General features: G+C 40.4%; 1 long non-coding RNA gene across 1 annotated transcript; it reads left to right on the top strand.

Annotated features, from left to right (window-relative positions):
* The first annotated feature begins 751 nt into the window (after nucleotides 1-751).
* On the top strand, nucleotides 752-12,022 carry LOC136155189 (uncharacterized). The gene is made up of 4 exons (XR_010660716.1): nucleotides 752-1,033; nucleotides 2,875-3,005; nucleotides 9,880-9,978; nucleotides 11,927-12,022. It is a non-coding gene; the product is annotated as an uncharacterized lncRNA (long non-coding RNA).
* The last annotated feature ends 14,771 nt before the right edge of the window (nucleotides 12,023-26,793 follow it).

Below are 26,793 nucleotides of genomic sequence, written 5' to 3'. Positions count from 1 at the left end.
AGGTACTGTTTTTTCTTGTTTCTGAATTATTGGGACTACTTCTCTTTTGCCTATGTATAACTTACACTTGTTTATTGATGGAAATAGTATATGTAAATTATTTTAAAGTCACATTTTAAATGGTCTAGGAAAGCTTTATGTTTAAATAAATTCCAGTGGAAGCCATTTTGTAACATAGTTTTCCATTATTATGTCACAATTTTTAATGTGTAATTTTTAATTTTGCCTATAATGTTCCTAGAGGAGGCACACTGGTAATTGTTTCTATAAAAGATACTTGATTATTTTCTTTCTTTGATTCTGTGGTGATAGTTTTCAAAGTGACTGCTTTGTACTAGATATAATCTGTCTTGAAATTACTGCTTTTACTGGATATAATCTTGCCCTTTCACTTTACCTAACAGATGGTGGTTACATTAGAAAAGGTTTTGGTTTTATTCATATTAGAATCTAAGAGCTTATCTGTTGGTTTCATATTACTTTTATTAGCAGATGTATATAAAAATATATGTGTGTGTAAGTATAAATATACTTACATAGAAGGTATTTATAAGCTATAGTAACTGCTATATTTGCAGCTCTATTAAATACCAGAACCATGTGACCTTGCGGAAAAGACAGTTATTTGCTCTAGTTGGGTTATGTCCCCGATAGTGATGTGAGCACAGCTGGTGGAGGATGGTGTTTCTGTGGGTCTCAGAAAACCCTTTGCCTTGTGCAGCCCTAGTGTTCGAGGGACACACTTCACTTTGCTGTGACCGAGACAGGCAGCTGACAGCCCGCTGGAGGCTATGGAGTGTAGCTCCGTGCTTTTGTGAACCTGTGTCATTGAGGCCTTCAGAGCTTTAGAGCAAGAAAGAAGGAAAGCTGTGGGCTGAGAAAGCATGCACCGTTTTTGTATGTATTGATGTTAACTCCATATTAACAGAGGTCATCTCAGAGCAAGCATGAAGCTGGCTCACATGAAGCCGAACGGCAGAATGAAGGTCAAGGAGTGGCAGAAATCAACATGGCAACTGTGGGTAGCGGTCAGGTAAATAGATTATTTTATTAATTTCTTTTCTAGTTAACTATTTAAATATTTTAAAAGAAATACTGAGTGAGATGATTCTCACATGACCTGTTTCCTTCCTAAATGGATATCTCCAGAAGAATTCAGTACTAAAATGCTATGTCATTTTTCTTTATTATATTTAACTATGAAGCTTTCAAATTTCCAAGTATATTTTATAGCTCTAAAGTATGTGTCTCTGTTTTAGCCTAAAATGATTAATGTGAGTGGAGTTTCTTTGAAAAATAAATACTAAGCTGCATTTTGGTCATATGTGATTTGACCTAGTTATTACTGCTTGCATTGAATAGATTTGCTCTTTCTCTGTGGCATTCTAAGATATTTTTGTGTTTTTTAAAAAAATCATAAAGAGTTAATATTTTCATCTTCAGTTGTATTCCAGGATTATAGAAACCTAGCATTTAAATAAACAATTCTAATGCCCATTAAAATAAAAGTAAATAAATACCCTAGTCATATTTACTATTATCATCTTTAGCAAAATTATGGAAGACAATTTTTTAAAATGTAGAACATTATCTTGTTGTGCTGCCATCAGTTTTCTATTAGAGTTTGATTGGAATGTATCCTAATGAGTATTTTTCTTTGGAGTGTTCTGTATTCTCCACATTTTTTCAAGCAATATTTTATGTTTTAAATGAATGATTTTTTAAAATAGTTTCAACTAAGTTGATTTTAAGGAAATTTTCTTACTGTTGATATAAAATATTCCTTTAGTGCCTATAGATTACTTTTAATGATACTATTTATTTGTTCTATTAGTTCATTAAAATTTAAAGCTTAAAATGTCTCATACTTAATTTAAATATTTAAATTTACCACATTTAAACAAAAATATACTTCATTTTAATATTACTGGTCCACATTGTACTGGATAATACTCTACAGATGGTAAATTAGGGCAAAAAAAATTATATTCCAATAGTACATTTGGGTTCTTTGTCTACTACTTAGGGAGTTCTCTGGGATTATCATGTGTTCCTACACATATGTAGAAAGAAGTTCTGTCTTCTTGACAAAAATCTTTTTTTTTTGCTTTAGGATTAAGACCCACTATTAATACTTTGGGGTCATATTTCAATTATTATATCCTTTAAAGCCTCACCTAGCCAATAAGCTCAATATTTATTTTTTTAATTGAATTCTTATCTCATTTCTTATATCAGAATTTAACTCTGAATATATTAGATTTAATGTCAAAGATGAAAACTTTAAAAAGCAGTTTACTTATTTACCTATGTTGTGTCTTAGTCGTGGCATGTGAGATCTTCTTCCCTGTGGCATGCGGGATCTTCTGTTACGCCGTGCAGGCCCAGAAGTCGTGGCCCTCGGACTTAGTTGCCTTGCAGTATGTGGGATCTTAGTTCCCAGACCAGGGGTCAAACTCGCATCCCCTGCATTAGAAGGCAGATTCTTAATCACTGAATCACCAGGGAAGTCCCCCAAATGAAAACTGTTAGAAATATTAAAAGTTAAGGAAATGAGCATAGAGTTTTTATAATCATGAAGTGAGTAGGAAACCATAAAAGAACCATAGGCTTCATTTAAAAATGTAAGACTTTAGTGTGCGATAAAATCATAACAAACTTACAAGACAAAAACCAAAATCACATTAATGACGCTACAGCTACTTCCAGATCTTAATGTAGATAAGAGGTGTGTCTGTGAGACTGTGATCCAGTTATGCCAAAATCCCTTTACCTGTCAGACTCTTGGGGTTTGTTCATTTCTTTTGTTATTTGCTCCAGAGACAAAACAGTTGACACTAACAAAACTGAAAATAATCTCTTTGACTTTCTCAGAATCACAGTAATATGATCCATCAAGCTCCTGCCCTAGTGCCCTTGGGGAAGGAAGTTCATTGTACCTCACCTGGTTTCCTGCCCACAGCCACTCTGCCAGAATGATCTTTCACGAGTAAATCACCCTCTTGGTAAAATCCTTTGTTGGCATCCATTGATTCTCAGAAAAAGACAAGCCTTACTACGACCTGTATAACCTGGCTCCTGCCTAAACTTGCCAGCTGTCTGTCACCCTTTGCTCTCAGCACGCCTGCCACGCTGGCCCTTCAGGACTTCCCCTTGACGGCTTCCTCTGCTGCAGCCTGCACACCATCTGCCCATTCCCTCTTGTGCCTTCTCATCCCACTTCACTCAGTTAACAGCAGTCTGTGTGTGTCTGAACTTTAGCGTGATTTCTCTCAAGAGGCTTGAACTGTTCACATCCCATTACAGGCTGTCCTCGCTTGTTCTTCTCACCTTGAAGACCACATTTGCAGTTTTATATTTATTTATGTGGTTATTTCTGTTCTCCCTACTAAATTGTAAGCTCCAGAAAGACAAAGATTCTTTCCAGTTTTATTCATTTTTATATCCCCACAGTCCCTGATAAATAAATAGTAGATAATAGCAATGAATATATGTAGGTTGGAAGGGATAACTAACATCCCTTCTAGAAAGAGGGATTTTTGATCTGTGATTAATCTCCCTTGAATGTTAAATGAAAAGAGAAAGCTAGAAATAAATTATATGGGCTAGATCCCTACTTGCTTAGTATATAACTTTATGTGTAATTCATTTATGAATCGATCTCAGCTTTTCCATTTAATGTTTAGAACCAGATCTCTAGTGAGACAACCAGTAAGTAGTGATGAAGTTCAAACAAGACTGGGAAAGAGATGAAATGGTAGGAGAACCTTTTCCACTGCCAATAATATGTTTTTAAGCCTGTTATTATGGAAAATTTCAAATATATACAGAGGCAAACAGAGTAATAGAGTAATCTGCAGGTACCCTATATACTTTGTCCTCTGATTTTATTTTTGGAAAAGATCCCAGACATCATCATTTTTTGCTTAAATATTAAATACTTCACTGTGTATTTACAGAATATAACATTTTTTTAATTGAAATGTAGTTGATTCCTAACATTGTTAGTTTCAGGTATACAGCAAAGTGATTCAGTTATATTGTATTTTTCCAATTCTTTTCCATTTTAGGTTATTACAAGATATTGAATAAAATTCGCTAGGGCTTCCCAGGTGGTGCTAGTGGTAAAGAACTTGCCTGCCAGTGCAGGAGACAAAAGAGCTGCGGGTTTGATCCCTGGGTTGGGTAGATCTCGAGGGCATGGCAACCCACTTCAGTGTTGTTGCCTAGAGAATCCCACGGACAGAGGAGCCTGGCGGGCTATGGTCCATAGGGTCACAAAGAGTTGGATGTGACTGAAGCGACTTAGCATGCACACATGCACATACTATAAAGTAAATCCTTGTTTATTTTATATATATCAAAGTGTATGTATCTGTTAATCCCATACTCCTAATTTATCCCTCCTCCCATTTCCCCTTTAATAACTATAAGTTTGTTTTCTGTGTCTAAGAATACTTTCTTTTAAATTGAAAATACAGTTGATTTACATTATTGTGTTAGTTTTAGCTCTACAGCAAAGTGATTCAGTAACATATACATATTTTTTGGATTATTTATATCTGTTGATCCCATACCTTTAATTTGTCCTTCTCTGTCATCTGTGGTAACCGTAAGTTTGTTTTCTGTGTCTGTGAGTCTATTTCTGTTTTGTGTGTAGATATATTTGTATTATTTTTTAGACTGTACATATAAGTGATCTCATATAATGTCTGTCTTTGTCTGACTCCCTCACTTAGTATGGCATTCTCTAGCTCCATCCATGGTGCTGCAAGTGGCAGTATTTCATTCTTTTTTGTGACTTCTTAAACCATTGTATCTTCTTAAAACCATCATCTGTTGATGGGTACTTGGGTTCTTTCCAGGTCTTGGTTAATATAAATAGTGTTGCTGTGAACATTTGGGTGCATTTATCTTTTCAGATTAGAGTTTTCATCTTTTTTGGATTTATGCCCAGGAGTGAGATTGCTGGATCATGTGGTAACTCTATTTTTAGTTTTTTAAGAAACCTCCATACCGGTTTTCATTGTGGCTGTACCAATTTATATTCCCACTAACAGTGTAGAAGGATTTCCTTTTCTCCACATGCTCTCCAGACTTTTTGCTTTGATGGTGGCCATTTTTAATTTGAATTTCTCAGTAATCAGTGATGTTGAGCATCTTTTCATGATTTGTTGGCTATCTGTATGCCTTTTGAAGGAATGTCTGTTTAGGTCTTCTGTCCATCCTTTGATTTTTGTTGCTTTTATTTTTTATTTTTATTTTTTTGATACTGAGTTGTATGAGCTGTTTGTACATTTTGGATATTGACTGTCAATCAAATATTTTCTCCCAGTCTGTAGGCTGTGTTTCTGTTTTGTTGATAGTTTTCTTTACTGGAAAAAAATCTTTTAAGTTTGACTAGGTCCCGTTTATTTATTTTTGCTTTTATTTGTTTTCCCTTGGGAGACTGATCTAAGAAAATATTGCTATAATTTGAGACTATGAGACTATTTTGCCTATGTTTTCTTCCAGAAGTTTTATGGTATCATGTCTTATACTTATGTCTTTAAAACAATTTGAGGGATTTGGGGGGCTTGTTTGTTTATGGTGTGAGGGTGTGTGCTGACTTCACTGATTTACATGTAGCTGTCCAGCTTTCCTAGTGTCACTGGCTGAAAAGACTGTCTCTTCTCCGTTGTGTGTTCTTATCTCCTTTGTCAAGGATTAACTGACTGTAGGTATGTGGGTTTACTTCTGGGTTCTCTATCCTGTTCTTTTGGTCTGTGTGTCTATCTGTCATGTTTCTGTACAAATGCCATGCTGTTTTGATTACTGTAGCTTGGTAGTATTGTCCGAAGTCCCAAAGCACTCTGCAGATTTAATGCAATTCCTGTCAAGATGCCTATGACATTTTTCACAGAACTAGAACAAATAATACTAAAATTTCTATGGAACTACAAAAGGCCCAGAATTGCTAAAGCAGTCCTGCAGCCAGAGGACACCTAGAATACATAACTATTATGCCATTATTACACTCCCAAAGAAACTAACAGTAGTTCCTCGGTAGCATCAGATTTCAAATTTGCAGTTGCTTCGTAAATGTCATAATTTTTAAATTTATTTGACACAAGGGCCAGATAAAGTTCATGCACAGAGATTGGTTAGTGTGTCTTTGAAATTTCTTTTAATCTATAGATTTCTTCTTTGTCTCTTAGATTTTTGCTGTATATTTATTGAATAACCAAAGTTATTTGTCTTCTCAAGTTTTCCATAGTCTGAATTTTGCTAGGAACATCTGCATGGTGAAGTTTGACCTATCTCTCTGTCTTCTGTATTCCCTGTAAATTGGTATTGGGTCTAGCAATGTGATCAGATTTGGTCTCAGGCCCTCATTCTATGCCTGAGACTTTCATAGGTAGCATAGTGGTCTTCCACCAGAAAGCACATAACATCTTTTTGTGATATTCACAGCATTTATACTTAATGTCTACCTTTATTAATTCACTAAGGGTTGTAGAATTAGCTGTAGTACTTTAATAAAGAGAAACTTCTCATCTACTGTTGGGCCACTTCCGTGTACCATCTGTATGAAAAAAGGCAAGGTGAGGAGGGTGCTTGCTTCTTTTGCTTCTTCTCCCTCTTACACAGTTTCACAGAGAGTTGGAGACTGTTGCTACCTTTATGGTGAACTTCTTAGAGTCACTTTGTTTTGTTTTGTTTTCTCAGAAAAATACTGTTTTTTGAGTCCCTTCCTAAAGTGAGCAAGTAGATAATAGAAGAGGGATTTGTACCCAGCAAGTGTAGTTGAAATTGACTGTGTCCCAGCTGTACTGATTGAACTGCCAGGCATAGTCCTTCTTGGGCCCCTCGGCACACATTTGAGTGCCTCTGATGGCAGTGGATATTGAAAGGTGGATAAAGGAGGACCAGAAGATAGAGAAGTGCTTGATTCTAATGTGTGTTGAAAAGGAGATGCAGGTCAGAAGCAACAGTTAGAACCAGACATGAAACAACAGACTGGTTAAAAATCTAGAAAGGAGTACATCAAGGCTGTATATTGTCACCCTGCTTATTTAACTTATATGCAGAGTACATCATGAGAAATGCCAGGCTAGGAGACTCACAAGCTGGAATCAGGATTGTTGGAAGGAATATCAGCAACCTCAGATATGCAGATGATACCACTCTAATGGCTGAAAGTGAAGAGGAACTAAAGAACCGCTTGATGAAGGTGAAAGAGGAGAGTGAAAAGGCTGGCTTAATATTCAACATTCAAAGAATGAAGATCATGGCATCCTGTCTTATCATTTCATGGCAAGTCGATGGGAAAAGTGGGAACAGTGGCAGATGTTATTTTCTTGGGTTCCAAAATCACTGCGAATGGTGACTGCAGCCATGAAATTAAAAGACACTTGCTCCTTGGGTGAAAAGCTATGACCAACCTAGACAGCATATTAAAAAGCAGAGGCGTCACTTTGCTGACAAAGGTTCATATAGTCAAAGCTATGGTTTTTCTAGTAGTCATATACGGATGAGAGATTTGGACTGTAAAGAAGGCTGAGCAGTGAAGAATTGATGCTTTTGAACTGTGGTGTTGGAGAGGACTCTTGAGAGTCCCATGGACTACAGGGAGATCAAACCAGTCAATAGTAAATGAAATCAACCCTGAATATTCATTGGAAGAACTGATCCGGAAGCTCCAATACTTTGGCCACCTGATGCAAAGAGGCAAGTCATTGAAAAAGACCCTGATGCTGGGAAAGATTGAGCACAAGAGGAGAAGGGGGCAAAGGAGGATGAGATTGTTGGATGGCATCACCAACTCAAAGGACATGAGTTTGAGTAAACTCCAGGAGATAGTGAAGGACAGCTTGGCATGCTGCAGTCCATGGGGTCACAGAGAGTCAGACTTGGCTTAGCGACCGAACAACGATAACCATTTCTTACAGGTTACTGCTTCTCTGGTCCCTCTGAAGGATGTTGGTGCAGACTTAATCATAATAAAAAGGCCCAGGAAAGATTCTCAAGACTCAAGTTCTGGCTTATAGGTAGTATGGGTATGGGAATGTTCTCTTGGAATCTCCTTATAATAAATCCATCTAGGTTTCTAGCTAGAGAGTTTGGGAGAGCAGAGTGGAGAGTGTCCCAAAATCAAGAATCTATATAGAAAGATACTAAGTCTGAAGCTTAAAGGTGATTGATGTCTACACTGAAATGAATGTCAGAACATGTTTCATCGTAGACATGGGTTTTTCCTTGCTTTGTAATGTAACCTCTTGTTTCTCTTCTGTTTCAAACAATATGTTAGTTATCTACTGCTGCCTGACAAATTTAGCAGCTTAAATCAGCAACCATTTATTGTCTTTGTAGGTCAGGAATCCTGGTGCAGCTTAGCTGAGTGCCTCTGGTTCAGGGTCTCTCATAGGCTGCAGTCGCCATGTTGGCTGGGGCCACAGTCATTTCAAGATTTGATGAGGGGAGGATCTGCTTCTAAACTCACCATATGACTGTTAGCAGGCCTGAGATGTCCAGGCTGTCGGCCAGTGGTATCATTTCTTGCCACCAAGGCCTCTGCAAAGAGCAGTTCATAGTGTAGTATCTGGCAATCCCTCAGAGAAGAACAAGAGAGGGTGTCCAGGATGAAAGCCACAGTTTTTGTAAACTTATCTTGAAAGTGACTTCTCATCATATCTATAGCAGTCTGTTCGCTAAAAGCCTTACACAAAATCTGGCCTACACTTAACCACAGGAGTAGTTCACAAGGTGGTGAATTCTAGAAGACAAGGCTCCTTACGGGTTGTGTTACATCCTCACCACCAGAAACAAAGTATTTAGATATCCTTAAAGACAGTATGCTTGCTTCAGCATAAGGAGTCATTCATTTCCTCCTGTAGATCAAAAGCAGCCCTTTGCCAAAATTTCCTTAAAAGTCTCCCACCTGCTCTCTTTATCTTGAGTCTTGGTCCCTCAACTCCATCCTCCTTATTGCAATCAGAAGAAGCTCTTAATCTCCAAGTGAGTCAGTTTCTCTCTCTCTCTCTCTCTCTCTCTCTCTCTCTCTCTCTCTCTCTCTCACAGGCACACACACACGTACACATTCTTTGTGACCTGTGCTTAGGGCCTCTGCCTCATCTGGGCTGCTGTGTGGCTGACCCTCCTCTTTTTTAAGGAGACACCTCTCTGTCGTTCACAGTCAGACAGCCCTTTACTCTACAATCCTGAGCTGAGTGCCCGCCACTCCTGTCTGCACACCTGCGCTCGTCACGGCACTGTGTGTTTACATGTTGAGCAACCTGTCCAGGCTCCATATGCAGCGAGGGTGGGGGTGTCTTACTCACTTACATTCCTACAGACTAGCATTGCACCAAGAAAGGACAGAAATGGTATGGACATAACAAGCAGAAGATGCTAAGAAGAGGTGGCAAGAATACACAGAAGAAGTGCACAAAAAAGACCTTCATGACCCAGATGACCACGATGGTGTGGTCACTCACCTAGAGCCAGACATCCTGGAGTGTGAAGTCTAGTGGGCCTTGGGAAGCATTTCATCACTCAATGGGGCTTTCTTCCAGCCAGTGTATATTTAGCTGAATATGGTTTCATGCCTTTTGATTTGGGAAAGAATATTACTCTTAGAATGTCTTCAGTGTTTGGTTTCTTCTACATTGTACTTTGTCTTTTACAACAGTTTTTTTTTTTCCTCCTTCAGTCTTTCTCTAAATTCTACTCAAGTTTATAGATAAAAATACTCATTTTGAGCAGTTATAAATGTTCACACTTTAATGGTATATTTAGCTATTTACCCTAAAGACAGTTCATTTGGAGTATCTTAGCATGAAGCTAGCTATATTTATCTATAATCTAAATTATACTGTCTATAATTTGCTTAATTTCTAGGGGTCAAGTACACGAATAGATCATGAAACAGCCAGTGTTTTGAGCTCTAGTAGCACACATTAAGCTCCTTGAAGGCTGACCAGTCATCTGGGAACCAAGGTAACGGATTATAGAGTCTTGTCGCTAGAACTCTGAGTGCTCTACTAAAACATTCTTCATGCTTCTTTTAATTTTGGCTTAAGTATTCTTTTGTTTCCATCATCGCAGTCTCTTAAAGAAATGACAGCCAGGTCTCTGCAAGCATCCTGAGGTGCAGCCCACAGCTGGCTCGCCCCCCTGAGCTCTCCCCTCCCCGTGACTTTCTGCCTGGCTGCCCTGGCTGCAGTGGTGCAGCCCTCCACTTCCCACCCTGCTGCACAGTGACCCTCAGGGTCCTCGCCAGCCTGCAGAGCTCTTCTTGGGCTTTCCTTCTTTACAGAGCGTTTTCTGACCCAGGGCCCTCGCGCCTGCCCATGCAGTCTGTGTCTGCCTCCTTTGAAGCACTACATTTGGAGCACGGGGACTATTTTTTAAACGGTATATTTTCCATTACATCTAAATACTTCCTTGTTTTCATAGCATATTCTACATACTCTTTCTTTACTTTAGTAATATAATGGCTCTGAGGAAAAGCATTACATAACTAATGTCGATATAAGAAATGAATTTTAGAGTAGCAGTGATATTATTAATATAAAACTTAATCCTTTTAGTAACTCACAATAGTTACTACTTGGGATCACTAATATGCCAGTAACTGCTAAGACTTGTATGTAAACTATCTCTGATCTTTTCCAAAACCCTTTGAATGTGTTATTCTTGCCCCTCTTTTAAGTGAGAATACTAAAGCCAAAAAGATGGTAATTAAATTAGAATTCCACCCCAGTCTGTCCAACACGAGTAGTTTTTACTGTAAAGAAAACCTTTAATATATAAGAGTACTATTGCTTGAAAACTGGCAGCTTGAATACCATTTCCTTTTGGAGTGATTTTTGCATGATAATATTAAGACCTTACTACATTTTTGAATGCCAGCTACTGTCCTGTATACATGTGTGACTTTAGTTAATCTTCACAAAGAAAACCCTATTAGGTAAATTACTCTGTTTGGCAGCTGAGACAGCTGGACCTCAGAGAACTCTGGTAACCTGCTTGTGTCACACAGCTCACTTGCAAATAGTAGGACATTACCAGAAGAGTCTCAAGGTGGCTAAAGTTGCCCCTGGTTTGGAACCACTAATTTATAGATATGATGCATTTCTATAATAGCCTCAACTTTCACACAGTAGCTCTTGCTTTTAAAAAATGCGGTTGATCACAGGACAGGATGACTGGGTGCTATTTCCTGTTTCTGATCTGCTTCTGAGTAAATTCTTGGAATTTACAGGAAGGGAGTAATGATGCTTACCAGCTGCTTAAAAAAAATTAAATAAGAATATTGACTTTGTATCTCTATATGATCAGGGATCATCCCTATATGATCCCTTTATGAGAAAATACTTTTACATGTATAAGGGAGATATCATAATTTTAACAATATTATAATCTGGTGACGGTTAGCAATTGCTTAGAACCAGTACTTAGTAAATAGTAATTGCTAAAAAACATTTTACTGATTATGGTTGTAGATTTTAAAAAGTAAAATTTTTAATTGTGTAAAGAATTTTAGATAAACCACATTTCTTGCTCTGTATGTGTTGGTAGGTGTGTGTGTGTGTGGTGGGTGGGGGAGATGTGAGAAAGAGAAAAATCAGTTGATTGTCTTTCATTATGATAACAGATTTTCACCCACTGATCCAGATAATAGCAGTTTAGGTATGCAAGAACCTACTGTCTCCTTATGACTATATACTACCACTACTAATATTTACTCATAAAGAAGATGGTGATAATGATTATAGCAATATGGATTTTGAAATAACGCTCATTACTTCATCCTGGAAAGAGATTTTTGTTTTTGTTTCTGTTTTTGTTTGAGTTACAGCTAATATCCCATTCATCACTTCATTGGTGTTGGCTTTTGGCTATTAAAGTCATAATTTTGTTTCTAAACTCATTTGGCCCACAGGTGGAAATGGTGTATTCATTGTTGTCAATGCTTGGTACTCATGATAAGGATGATATGTCGTGAACTTTGCTAGCTATGTCTAGCTCCCAAGACAGCTGTATATCCATGCGACAGTCTGGATGTCTTCCTCTCCTCATCCAGCTTTTACACGGCAATGACAAAGACTCTGTGTTGTTGAGCAATTCCTGGGGCGGTAAAGAGGCTCTGGCCAGGGCCAGTGCAGCACTCCACAACATCATTCACTCACAGCCTGATGACAAGAGAGGCAGGCGTGAAATCCGAGTCCTTCATCTTTTGGAACAGATACGAGCTTACTGTGAAACCTGTTGGGAGTGGCAAGAAGCCCATGAACAAGGCATGGACCAGGACAAAAATCCAAGTATGTTCCATATGGTGCATGTGACAAAGCAAATGTAAAAGTTTTTGAAATGAAAAGTTTTTTAATTAGGACGGTGTCTTTATGAATCAGAGTGGGAAATTCATATTAGCCACCTGCACCGCTCACATAGTTTAAAGCTTAATTTCTCTATTTCCCTAGGAAAAAAAGTTAGCAAAGGGAAATGTTGTGTGCACTACAGTACAACCAGAAAATAACAGAAAATCAAAGTAGACTTAAACAGTCATAGCATAGTTGATCTAGAAAGAACTTGAGCGATTATGTTCTCCTTCTCTTGAGATTAAGCTCAGGAAAGTGACTTTACGTAAGTTCCTTCAGCTGTGAGTGACCAAGCCATTCTCTTATATTTGCATATCGCTTTACTCAGTGGATGCAGAGCTGTGTTATATCTGTTATTTGATCCTTAGAACAGCCTTGTGAAGTAGGAAGAGAAGATATTATCATCTTCATTTTACAGATGAAGAGACTGAGGTTCAGAGAGGCCAAAAGACTTGCCTGTGGCTTCACAGGTAGTGGGTGGGGGATCCAGGGCCAGAGGCCAGACCCCCTGACCCTCAGCCCAGTGTCCTTCCCACTTCACTGCCTGTCTTCAGGCCTTGGGGCCCCAGCTGCTGGGGTGATCAGCCACCCAGCTCTTTTCTCAGGGAGAAACCCTCTCCCCCAGGAGCAGGGATCATGGGAGTTGGGACCCTTGAGGAGATAAGTTACTTCATTCCTATGGGAAGAACCAAAAGCAGTAAGTATATAAGGTAAGACCTCCTTTCACCTGGTAAGAACCCACACATAGACATACACACAGCAAAGGACTATCGAGTCAGTATCTTGATTGGGGGAGCAGGAGAAAGACTGATGATGAGAACTTGATCTATAAAGATTTAGTAGATTTCTCTTAGGGTTAGGTATAAAGGTGAATTTATTTAAAATTAAAAAATTTTCAACAGTAAGAATATAGCAGAAATGTCCTTTCTGTTTGTCCTAGGGCTAGGGAGAATTAATAAGTTGCTTTACTGGGAGAACATTATCTTTCTGGATTGTTTTCTTTGGCTGTCCACAATTATGTAATGACTTGTATTGTGTGCTCTTAATACCTGTTCTCAGACAAGTTAAATAGAATAAATACTATTACTTCTGAAAAATAGACTTGGTTTTTCAATTTTTATTTCAAGTAACAGTTTTGAAACTTTATGTATAGCACTAAATGTGTAAGTACATTTTCTTAGACACTTTTCCTTTAAATTTTTATTTACTATCTGGTGTCTATATAATAAACTTTCTCTACTAGAGTTGCACTAGGTTTCTCTATACATTTCTATACAGCCATGTGCCTTTCAGCTTTGAAAATATAAATTATAAATAAATAGTTTTATACCAAAATGTTTTTATTATTTCAAATAACCAGTATAATTTTTAAGTTATTAGTTGAATTATAGCATAAACCTACATGGGAGTTAGTCCAGCAGACTTGGTGAAAGGCTGGTGAGGGGTAAACATTTTTACAGAACCAAGGAAAGCCCTTTACCTGTATTTTCCTTTCCATGTGTATAGTAGTTATTCATCTCTTCAGCAAATACTTGTTGATTCACTAAGCTACCATGCATGAGAAGTATATCTGCAAACTCAGTATTTTTTAGGTATAATAAACATCACTACTTTGAGAAAACAAAGCATTATGGTTTATGTCAACTTTATTTTTCAGTGCCAGCTCCTGTTGAACATCAGATCTGTCCTGCTGTGTGTGTTCTAATGAAACTTTCATTTGATGAAGAGCATAGACATGCAATGAATGAACTCGGTAAGATAAAAATGTTTCTTAATGCCATAGAAGAATCCTGAAGATTTTTTGTCATTGTTGAATTAGGATATAAGGTCACTAACTTCTATTACCATCTGTTTCTTCCTTGTAGCAAGTGACTGGTTTCAAGAGAAGACAATGTCCTAAGTGACAGAAACTGCTACCCTTTTATAGCCTAACTTGGGTTTTTAAAATCTTAGCCAGAGATGGGCGAAAATAAATAAATAAATGGGCCACTCCTGCCAATATTGTCAAGGTAGACTCTGGGTGACAGTTGGTGGGAGGGTAATTTGAATCGTTTTGAGATGTGATGATGTGGAGCTTTGTAATTATTTTTGAACTCAGTCACCTCTGATGGACACAGGAATGAATTATTATTAAGATTCTCATTTATCTTCATGGTCATCCGTACTTTACTGGATTTTCATGATAAGCAGTGTGTTTGGTATCTCTGAAACTCGTCAATAATGGAAAAAGCATTATTCTCTAATTTATGTTAGAAAGCATTCCATTAATTTTGGAAGGATTACTCTCAGTATGTATTCTCACATACTCTGAACCTTACAGAACCTGCCTCTGTGGCCCCCATTTTTCATGTGATGGTTTCTCTTTGGTTTCTAGGTTCATTTTGCACATGTGGTATTTGTAAGTTGCATCATGCTGAGCCATCTCATGTGAACCTGGATAGCTGTAGTCATGCCACAAGCAAGAAGCACGCACTGAGTCTCCATCTTGGTGTAGCTGTGCCCTTGCTTTCTGTGCTGTTTATGTTACCTTTCATTCCAGGCCCCGCTTTGCATCTCTGCCACCCTTACCATTTTCATTCATCATTTATCTTAAAAGTGACAAAGTTGTGAGTTTCTTAAGACGCAGAGAACCTGAACAGCTGAGAATGAGTGCTGTCCCCTTGAGACCGTCATTTTGGGAGGCTGTGTGTACTTGGTCTCCGCCGGCCCCCAGCTGCACGTTTCTCCCCACAGGCCCTAGCCCACTTGATTCTCTTCCCTTACTCCCCAGGTTCCTGTGAAATTGAGTATGCACTTGTGAGTTCTCCCCTCCTCAATACAATCCAGCATTGGTGAAATTTCAAGTTTGGGTGGTTTTTTTGGTTTTTTTTAACACTCATAATAATGAGAAAAATAATGAACAAACAGGAAAACTAATCCAGTTTTAAGCTCCCACAAATGTTTTCTCTAAATGTCCCTGTGTTCCAATGAACTGTAGACTAGGACTGACCCACATTAATCATCTGAATTTCCAAGTGAAATCTAGACTCAGTATTTGTTCCTCTTCCTTCTTCAGGTAGGAAGGCTACCCGGGGCATTTCATCCCAGGAGCTATGGCAGGGGCTTTCAGGTGAGGAGCAGGATGGGGCCTACGGGGGTGTTACTGTGGGGATGTAGCCACAGGGGATTACCTTCTCACTCCTAGCCTCTGACTTTGCGTTGGAGCCAAAGAAGAAACTAGGTGTGTAGACTGTGGATAGATGCAGTCAGGTAGCACAAGGGATCTGACAGTGAGGGATAGGAGGAAAGAAGTCCCAAGTAGATGAAGAAAAATTCCTAAGCCCAGTCAGCTAGGACTGTCTTTTGTAGATGCAAGAAAATTCTACAACCATTAGGGTCATTTAAGTTTGCAACTATTAGTGTTGCAAGTTTTAGACTATAATACCAGGAATGTACACATTTATTAATTTCCAACTCTGTCCTAGAAACTGTGCTAGGCACTAGATAACAAAATGAAATCCAGTAAGTGGCCCAGGTGATTCTTATGGGACTAAAAATGCCAAAGCTTCTTTCTTTCTGGCCTCTTAAAAAATACAAAGTCTTTTACACTAAATTTCATTCTGCTCAACAAAATAAATTATATGCTCTTATTCAAGTTATTTGCTTATATCCTTACCCGATTAATAGAGTCTCTGGTGCTAAATATTCAGTTTTTGTTTTACTAGATACAGAAACCTCCACCATAAACTCCTAGTTCTATTAAAACAGACACTGGCCCTGCCTATATTTCTAGATACTTTAAACAATTTTTACAATCTTTTTCTATTAAACATATTATAAGTGTTCCTTATAATCCACAGACACGAGACATAGTCGAACGAGCACCTCACACACTAAAGTTACAAATAAAAAGAACTTAAAGAAAGGGGAATACACAGGAACACTGCTGTCTTCCTTATCCAGAGCAGACTTTACTAGATTCCAACATAAGATATTTTCTCAACCCATCACTATTGTTAATACAGCTTTATTCATTTTAAAGTTTTTAAACCTGCCACAGGGAAATATTTTAACCAGGGCAGAAAGGCATTTCGAGGAACTGAAGGACACGTCTCTTCCCCTGCCCATTTGGTACCAAGACGGGTTAATGAAACAATGGAAATCTGGGAAACTAATCTTACAGGGAAAAGGATATGCTTGTATTTCCCCAGGTGGATCCAACAAACTTTTTCCTCGGAAAATTCGACCCAAGGGGGCCCCCGACATTCAAAATGGAAACAACAAAAGCCCTAAGAGGAAGACGTTCCAATACAGGCCATGGCTGCGCTAAAGATCTCCAGAAAGCACCACCCTCAGTGACATCTGTAAGGCATAGTTCCGGCCAGGCAGAAAAGGAGAGCCGACCTCAACAGAAGTAGGTTGCCTTTGTTCAGGCAAGGAGGGGCGACAGTCGGCCTAACGACAAGGCTGAGCACCGAGAGGGATCAGGGAGGCTTCATACTTATAGGGAGGTTTGTGGAAGCAATAAGGGAAACGTCAATCAGGCGGGATATTTTAAGTATTCTTTTGTTGAAATGACACTCTATAGTTGGGCAGAGGGTGATAAGTCTTCTGGGCGGGTGTAGGGGGTGGTAGGTTTCCGGACAGGGGGTGATAAGTCCCAGATAGATGCAACTGGCCTGGAGCATCAGGATGGAACTAAAATTATGCTTTGTTTTCTCCAAAGTTAGATGATTCAGCAAGGGGCCTTTGAGACTGTTGCTCTCTTTTCTAGGCCCAAAAGACTCCTTCATTCCAGACCCTGAAATCATAAAAAAAAAAAAAAGGGTGGGGGGGGGGGGAGAAGGGCGCCTTATCTCTCTGGCTACTTCCTGCCGGATGGTGCGACGGTTTTGGGTCTGGAATGGAGGATCGTCCTAGGGCCCACAGTCTCCTTTTTTCTGAGCTTGAGGTGAGGCTCTCGAGAAGAAGAAAACAGTCTTGACCTGATCTCAAGAGATGGCCCGAATCCGTTCTTGGAGAAACCTTTGAAAGAGATTAAAGAGACAGGGTCCAGATAAGAGGAATAGAATGATAAATACTAATGGCCCCAGAAAGGGAGCAGCCAAGGGAGGATCTGTGGGAACAGGTTTTGGGGAATGTAAAGGTTTTCTAACTCTTTCTGCGGCATTCAATTCTGTCTCTAAGTTCTCTGACTCGACCCTGGACTATCCCCGTTTCATTAGCAAAATAGCAGCAGTCCTCTCCTAGGAAAAGGCAGGTCCCTCCCTTTTCTGCAGTGAGAAGGTCCAGGGCTCGCCTATTTTGTAGGGCCACAGAAGCTAATGAGTTAATTTGTTTTGGGATTGAAACGAAGGACTCTACTACCTGCTCCATGTCTTCATTAAGTTCTTGGGACAGCTTGTAATAGAAATGGGCAGAGGTCGAGATGCCTCCCATCCCGGTGCCTTAGGGCTGCTGCTATCTATGCCAGTCCCAACCAGGAGGGGGGGGGGCGATGACAGCTCATCTTTTTCTGTGGGAAAGTTCCCCTTGGGGGGTAAACTCTTTGTTCTAGCTCTCCCTCTTCGAGGAATGTTAGGCCTGGGGTCAGGAAGACCAAGATGCAGGGTCCACGGGGGTCTAAGGAGAGGCATGAATATGCATAGGTCCCACAGAGAATGAAGATTCCTGGATTGGTGCAATTATTTGTGCTGTTCCAGAGAACCCAAGTGGAACAGAAGGAGGGAGTGGAGTTTGTAAGACCAGTGCAGTTGGGACTAGAGTAGTCAATACAGGTTAGGTTTGAAGAGGCTGAGAGTAAGGACATTGTCAGAGACTGGCCCAATGAGTTGTGTAGTTTTCTGTTGGGAAGGGGAAGTACAGTTGCCCTGTGACAGCCAGGTTGAGGGTAAGGGAATGGCTCTGTGTGGTGAGGGAGAGAGTGACATGCATATCCAACACTGGGATGTGTGTGGTGTGTACTGGAAGAATTGAAAGGAAGAGTTGAGAAGGCGGGGAAGGTGTTGGTTGCCAGAGGTAGGTTTTAGGAGAGGCCGTAATTGGGAAAGGAGGTCTAGGTGTTTGTAAGGCTCAGGGGTCAACTGTAACCGGGAAATTATGTTCTTTGTAACTTGTTCTTGTTTCTTTTCCCGATTTTGATCTAGTACCCCACCCCCGTCTGAGTACCCCCAGTGGGTAATGGGATAGAAACATATGTTTCTTCCATTTGGCTTATGGCAGGTACTCATGAAACTCCCTCTCTTTTGTACTTTGACAGTGAGTAGGGATTTGGACTTCCCGCCCCCGAGGTTCATGTCATGGTGCATGGTTTTGGAGCTGTATTGTAACATGAGGAATGTACGTAGGAATAAATGTCTGAGCAGGGGCAGGGAGTAGCCAGGAGGCTGGGGAGTGCAGCAAGGATAAGGAGCAGGGGAGTCATGGGGCTGTTAGTTAGACAGTACAGAGGAAATAGCACCCTAGGAGTAGAACCCAGCTAGCAATGTAGGCGATACCCACGGAAAGATGAAGAATAGGTGGCCAGTCCTGAGGGGAGACAGTTACTAGGCCTACAGCAAGGATTAAGATTAGGAGTGCAGCTATAGTTAGAGAGACAGGGAGAGGTCAGTCAGGGTGAGGGGCAGAAGGCCCCAAGTTGGTGGTGATTTGAATCTGAGGAGGAACAGTGCTCATTAGGATGTAGAATGATGTAGAGAATGAGAGTAAAGAAATCAATTTCGTCTGGAGTCAGGTTGTAGAAGGTTCCCTGGAGCCACAGTTGAGACACCAGTGCAGTCAGGTCTTTGAAGGAAGTTCCTGTTGGGGCGCTGATCCAGAGGTCTTGTAGTAGTTGGGTCAGGAGCAGTTGTAGGTTGAAGAGAGTCCAGGTCATTCAGTGTCCTCTCCGATAGTTGGCAGGGGTTGTCGCTGGGTGAATTTTAAGGAGGTGGGTGCTGTGCGGGAGACCTGATAGGTGTCATTTAAGGAGGGCAGCGCAGGATTGGAGGTGACCCATTTTAGACGAGAGAGGTGTACCCAGGAGGCGACCTTTTTGAGTTTAGCTGCAGTTGGGGCAAGGAGGATGACTTTGAATGGTCCCTGCCACTGTGGGGTTAGGTCACCCTGGGGATGATCAGACAGATAGACCATGTCCCCAATTTGTAAAGGGGGCAGGGAGGCTTGGGGGTCAGGGGCAGGCAGATTGTGACTGATGTATTTCCAGAGGGCATTGCGGAGGTGCGTCAGCAGAGGGGGGAGTGTAGGAAGCTTGGTATGGGAGGAGGCTCAGGGGGGAGTCCAGGAGGGAGCATGGGCCTTCCATACATCACCTCAAAGGGGCTCAGCCCCAGGGGCTTTCTGGGCAAAGCCTGTATTCTGAGGAAAACAATTGGTAAAAGTTTACTCCAATTCAGATGTACCTCAAGGGTTAGTTTGGTAAGGGTTTTTTTGATTGTTCTACTCATCCTTTCTACCTTTCCTGAGGACCGGGGAGGGTATGGAATGTGAAATTTCCAGGGTGTCTGTAAGAATTGAGGAAGTTGTTGGGTGCCCTTGGATGTAAATTCTGGGCCATTATCAGACTGTAGGGATGAAGGCAGGCCAAACCTGGGGATAATTTCTGTGAGGAGGATTTGGGCCACTGTGTGGGCTCTTTTGTCTGTAGTGGGAAATGCTTCTACCCATCCCGAAAAGGTGTCCCGCAGGAGGCTCCGAGGACCGCGGCCCCGGGCCAAAGCGACACACCTCCGGAGCCACGTGAACCCTGAGTAGCAAACGGGATGGTGGGGGGCGGTGGGGGGGGAGCGGTGCGGCGCCGCTCGCTGCCCCACCCAGCTCCCGCAGGCTCGCAAGGCCGCTCAGGTTCCCAGAAGCGCCCCGGGCCGAGCCGGGCGGGTGCTGGCTGGGGGTGGCGGTGTGCGGGGCTGGGGCGGCGTCGGCTGCTCTCCGAGCTGCAGGGCCTGGCCGGCCGGAGTCCAGTCACGGGTCGTGCGGCTGGCTCAAGTGCAGCGCGCGCCCCCCGTGGAGAGCTGCGGTTCAAGGCCCGACCAGCAGGTCAGAACAAAAAGGGAGGTGCAATGCAGAGCTCTTAGGGCGCCTGGCAGCTGCCTCGGTCTAAGGACATACCACCCTGAACGTGCCCTGTCTCCTCTGATCTGGGAAGCTGAGCAGGTTCGGGCCTGGTTAGTACTTGGATGGGAGACCGCCTAGTAGTTAGACAGTTTTTTTATTTTTCTGAATGCTTACTTCAGAAAGTTAGAATTGGATGACTGTAAACAATAAAACAAATAATATTTTCATAATGTTAAGAATACAGAGTTGGATATTCTTTTTCCTGTTCTACCACAGCTAACTGGAAGTCAGTTGTAGTAAGTGTATATATATATATATATATGTATGTATGTATAATTTTTCTTCTTCTCTATATGAATTTGCAAAGAGGTTTCTCTTAAAATACTGTGTTAATGTGCTATACATTTACCCCAGACTCTGTCTTCAAGTTGGTTCTGCCTAAGACTCATATTCAGACTTGACAAACTGGTATGTTTACTCATGCAAATGTTCTCTTAAGTTATGTGAATGAAAGTGTATTTGCTAGAAAACCTGCCTTTCTTCAAGATTCATGTCAATCATTTTGTGGCCGGAGACAACTCACCCGGTGCTTAGGTTTTCGCAGAGTACATGTTGTAGGTGAGGGGCCTGGTGCTATTCTCTTCAGTTTTGAGACATTTCCTTTCTCTAATTAACAGACTGCTGGTAGTTATATGACATCTGGCCAAAGACTAGCAGGGGGACACTCTTTCCGCCCCCTTCTGATGCCTATGTCAGAGGCTTTCTCTATCTCCTTTATACTTTAATAAAACCTTATTACGAATAAGTCTCGATTTGAGAACACATTACCAACATATACTGGTTTCCAAATAACTTTTCTAAAATACTGTAGAAAAATTTCATATCATGATCCTTCTGGTAAGCTGTGAAATTTCTTCAAAAACACTAGATTTATTATTTCTCGCATTATCAACTCACAGCCTATACCACAAGCTGAGGTTTTTTTATATAAATGGGACTAAAAAACGCCGAAGCTTCTTTCTGGTCTGTTGAAAAATACAAGTCTTTTACACTAAATTTCATTCTGCTCAATGAAATAAATTATATGCTCTTATTCAAGTTATTTGCCTATATCCTTACCCCATTAATATAGTCTCTGATTCTAAATATTGAGTTTTTGTATTCCTAGATACAGAAACCTCCACCATAAACTCCTAGTTCTGTTAAAACAGACACTGGCCCTGCCTATATTTCTAGATACTTTAAGCAATTTTTGCAGTATTTTTCTATTAAGAAAAAACGCCTCAGGGTGGTCCTCTCTCAGGGTCCTTGCCCCTGAGCCTGGGGGCCAGCGAGGGGCTCCACACTCCCAGGCCAAGGCAGAACCACATGCACACGTCTGTTCCTGCCCCCTGCACCGTCAGAGAGCTCGGGTGAGCCAGAGTCTGTCAGGCAGCTCCTGGGCAAGCCCAGCAGCACCGCCTGTTGCCGGGAGCCAACACATGAGACCCTACCCCTAAAAAGGCCATAGGGGAGAAATCCTGACAGGCAAGGCGAATCAGGTTTTCAGGGGTTTCGAAAAAGTCAGCTCACAAAACCCTACCCCTAACAAGGCCATGAGGGAGAAAACCTGATGGGCAAGACGAATCAGGTTTTCAGGGGTTTTCGAAAAGGCTAGTTCACAAGATCCCACCCATGACAAGGTCACGAGGAGAAAGCCTGACAGGCAAGGCAGATCAGGTTTTCAGGAATTTTGAAAAGCTGCCTCCGGCTCTAACCTTAAAGATGATATCTGTCTTTCTGATGCCTGCCTCAATGGACTACTCCCTAATTTCTCTGACACAGACAGGAAGGCCTTCCCCGATCTCTTCCCAAATAAGAATCAATTTAGAACTTTAATCAATAAGTTTCCCAGGTGGTAGTTTTTTATGAGATCATTCAGGGTGAAAGGAGTGTTTTAATTCAAACACCTCTGCTGGTAGTTTTGTTAGCCAAATGCATTTATGCGCTTGGTACTAATATGCATGATTGCTTATAATATCCTAATCATAAAATAGCATGAAGAACCTGATTATATAAAAGCCCTAATAGACATAGAGCCCTTTTAAGGGGTAAAGGAGTCCTATTAGAAAACATAAGAAAATTATTCTATAGGTGGTTATTGGGTTGTGATTTGCTTGCTGTGTTTTGCTTGCTGTATTTTTGCCTTTAATGTGCTAAGGTTGTGTTATAAAAACCATTGTTAATATAGTTAAAGATCTAGACAAATAAGAACTTAGCCCTAGTGTGGTAACAATGAGACGGTTGTTAATTGTTAGCCAGGAATACTAGGCAGAAGTTGCCTCACTGAAGCCGCAGAGTCTGTATGGGGTAAACTTCTTAGATAAACGCAACTGACAACTTTTGCAGTAAGATTAATTTTTGTATTAACAAGAATATAATTCTACTCTGTACTGTTTCCCTATGACCCTGTTACCTTTCAGTTAAGGTCACCATAAAATCGGAAAATAGGTTTACAATCACTTGACCTGCATAAAATGTTAATAGCCTCAAGGCCAGAAGATCATGTGCTAAAAATTACTATAGAATTAGAAAGCAAAAAAATCCTGCTTTTCCTAAAATTCAAAATGATGTAATGCTAATCCTGTGAAATCATGAGTAAACATCTTGTACCTTAAAAACATTCTGTGAAAGGGTATAAAACTGGTTGTCAGAAAGTAAAACACAGACTTGGGCCTATCAAGGCTAGTCTCACGTCTCTCTCTCTCTCTCTCGCCGACGCCGTTCATCCTGAGGGTACCCCCTGGATCATGTCGAGGCTGGATCCCGGCAAGTGGCACCACGAACAGGGAACCTGAAGGTAAGCCCCCCCCCCATTGTTCAGTTTTCAGGACGGCTAGGACCCCACTAGGGTGCTGCAGGGCCCCCTGCATAAGATAGGTAGGGTGAGGAAAGTGGGTAGGCTTTAGGTTTCTTCTTTACAACCCTACTAGGGCGCTACAGGTCCCCCTACATAAGAAAGGTAGGGTAAGAAAAGTGGGTACGTTTCAGTTTCCTTCTTCTCTAAATTAAGCCTCTTCCTTTTTTCTCTTTTTTTCTTCTTCTAATTAGCAACAAAAATGGGTAACAGTGAGTTAAAAGAAAGACAACTTTTTATTGGAATCATAATGCAACTTCTTAACTACAGAGGAATTAAAGTTAAAAAGACCAGTGTTCAGTCCTTTTCCCCCTTTGTCCAAGAGCAATGTCCTTGTTTTCCAGAAGACAGCAGTTCTCCTGGGTTCCCTTACCCTCCTGCCCTCCACCCCGGTGCTCTTTCCAATGAGATCTCTTGCTTTCTCAGCACATGTGTCTCCTCTGACAATTCATTTATAAGAGCTCAGTTACGGGCCCTAGAAGGGGTCCCCCTTCCTGCAACTGGTGGGAACTCTTCTTCCCTGAGACTGACATCCTGACCACTCAGGGTACTCAGAGGCCAGCTTGCCTGCCAATGGACCAGACCCAGCGGCCGCAACTGGGACCCTTTTGTCCCTGGTCTCCTCCTGACACAGACAACTGGCCAGAGTGCCCCGACTAGTAAGGAACAAGAGACTTTATTGACCTCTTTCCCCTTCCCTCTCTCTGTCCTCTCCTTAGCCCTTCCTATCCCTCCCGTTTTTCTAATCCCCCAGTAATTTGGTCGAAGGGCCTCAGCTTGAGCTGAGGATTGGAGACTGATCACCTCCTCTTGGCAGAGAACTCGAATTCTGGTAGGGCCGAGTTCCAGTCCTCCCTTCTCTGGATGCCTGGGTACCTGCAGGTGGCAGGAGACGTCTGTAAGGCCACCCTTTTTGCCCCCCCCCTTTCCCGCCTCCTCCTCCTTCTCCTTTTCCTTTCCTCCTTAAAATCTTTGAAGACATCTGAAGTTCTGTGTCTATCTAGAAGGTTTTCTGAGAGACTGTATTCTTGTATTTAAGGGAGTGTCTGATGAGGACTGCCAGGTTTATATGTGTGTGTTTTAACTCTGTGTTCTGTGTTGTGATTTTTGATGGCTATTTTGCTTTTTGTTAGAACTTGATTTTCTTTCCCTGTGCCTTGAGACCAGGGAACACTTATCTAGACCATCTCTAACTCCTGAGACTGAGAGAAAAAGGGGAAAAGCCTTTAAAATTTTTTATTTATTTCAACTTTTTTATAAACTAGTAAATTTTATATTATAATATCTAATTCATCACCAAACTTAAAATATGAAGCTAGATCTCGCACTGTGTCTGTCTAAATATGTCTTGGTATATCTTTGTCTTTGGGTAGTATTTTTTAGGTTAATTTGTAAAAGAGCTCTATTTAATTGGCTTAAAAAAAAAAGGTAAGTGCTTACAAATCAAATAATTCTAAATTAAACAATAAATTCCAGGTTCAGGTAAACTAAAAAATATTCAATATTAAATACCTGATATTAATGTTTGTTTGTTGACCTATCTAATATAGACATGTCTTAGAGTAATTAACATCTAGTAAAATATTTTCATTATGCCTAGGTTTATTATAAGTTAAATGTTGTTATACTGTAATATCTGTTACAGGTTTGTCAGCAAGGAAAGTACCTCAAGTAAGAAACTTAAAAAAAAAGAAGGTAAGTGAGATATGAGCTTTTAAACTTTATTAAGATTAAAAATATCTGTCTAAAACAGTTTCTCTAGGTTTTGGTAACCTAAATTTCTAAAGTTGTGCTAAACTAATAGCAGAAGTTTATTAAATAGCTTGGTCATTTCCAAATAAAATAAGATTCTGAAACATTCATTACTGAATACTAACTTACAGAGAAACTAAAGATTTTAGACTATTAATAAATAATGTTTGATGCCATCCTGAGATGTTCATTAGAAATTTTTTAGAAATTATCACTGGTATTTATGTTCACCAATCTATAGAGTGCTAATATAAAGGTAAATTCTTGGTTGCTTAAAGAAAGTAGGATGTGTGTGTTCAGTAAAAAAGGTATAAAAAATAAAGTTACATTTTACGAAGGGAAAAGAAAGTAAGTCTGACTTACAGGTGGCTGTTTCAGGATGGGAGAACAAAGTAATGGGTACAAAAAGTGTTAAGAAGGCTTGATGGAAAGTACACTCCAAGGGAAGAGTTTTGTGCATAAATACAAGTTTTCTTGAGACGTTGAACTGCCTTTGATAATGGATTTTAAGTTTCTTTACCTCTAAAGTGGTCTGTTCTATGTTTACCTTTAAAATCTTTTTTACTTTGGCTAAGTAAATATATTATTTCACAGTGATCTATATGATTCTACCTGACAGAGTACTATAAACCCTTTTGATATTTATTGACAAAACTGCCTAAATAACTTGACTTCTAGCTGACTTTGGGATGCTTCAGAGGGCCCCTGAGACATCCCAAAGAGCTATTAAACTACCTGAGTTCATTTGACCTGTTAAATTGCATGGGAATTACTGTTGGAGGAGTGATAAATCTTCAGGTTATATTGTATGGTTGATGTTACTTATATAGATATCCTAGAAATTATGTGAAATTCATGAAAATCTGATATGTCCTGGTAAAATATTGTCAGTTATCATTTTAGCTATCACGTTAAAGTGTTAGAAGTCACAGCAATGACCAGGCTACAATTTAATTAGATTTTAAACATGCCTTGTATGGTTTCACTCTCATGCCTTTTAAAAAAATACTGCTAGTTCTTCGAGATTTATAAAAAGACTTTTCTAAGATTAACTAAAAAAAATTTGTTTGTTTGCTATCCAGTAAATTGGTAACAGACTGGAATTTAGTCTACTCTCTATGTTAAGAGAAAAAAGTTTTCTTAGAATGAATCTTTCAATAAATAAGTGTTATTTAAGATTATGGTACATATAAAAGCTCATTCTGCTTCTACCAAAAATAACCCCTCACTGTTAGACTTGTGCTATCTTAATGTCTTAAAACTGACAACGCCCCTGCTTACACTTCTAAACCTTTTCAAGCTTGAATATTGGGGCAACGACATTAAACCCATTCATACCCTTCGTCCCGTCACAGAACTCATCAGAGCAACCCCAAGCAGTGCAGGACTGGACCTCTGTTCCACCGTCACAACAATACTAACACCTGACTCCACCGCTGTGAAAGTTCCCACTGGTGTTCATGGCCCTTTGCCTAGAGAAACGATGGGACTATTAATAGGCAGGAGCCCCACATCCTTACATGGGATCACAGTGATTCCAGAAGTCATAGACTCAGACTATACTGGTGAAATTCAAATAATGGTGTCTCCCCCCACTAAGACTATTCAAATCTATAAAGGACAGAAAATAGCTCAGTTGCTGATGCTACCTTGTCATGCTGACACAAGAAAAGCAGCTTCAGCTGCCAAGTGTTGGGACAGGGGGTCTGATTCAAGTGATCATGCCTTTTGGGTTACACAAGTTACTCAAAA

This window comes from Muntiacus reevesi, unplaced genomic scaffold, assembly GCF_963930625.1.
Source record: "Muntiacus reevesi unplaced genomic scaffold, mMunRee1.1 SCAFFOLD_85, whole genome shotgun sequence".
Taxonomy (NCBI): domain Eukaryota; kingdom Metazoa; phylum Chordata; class Mammalia; order Artiodactyla; family Cervidae; genus Muntiacus; species Muntiacus reevesi.
The sequence above is the reverse complement of the archived record's forward strand: the minus strand, read 5'-3'. Positions and strand labels throughout refer to the sequence as shown.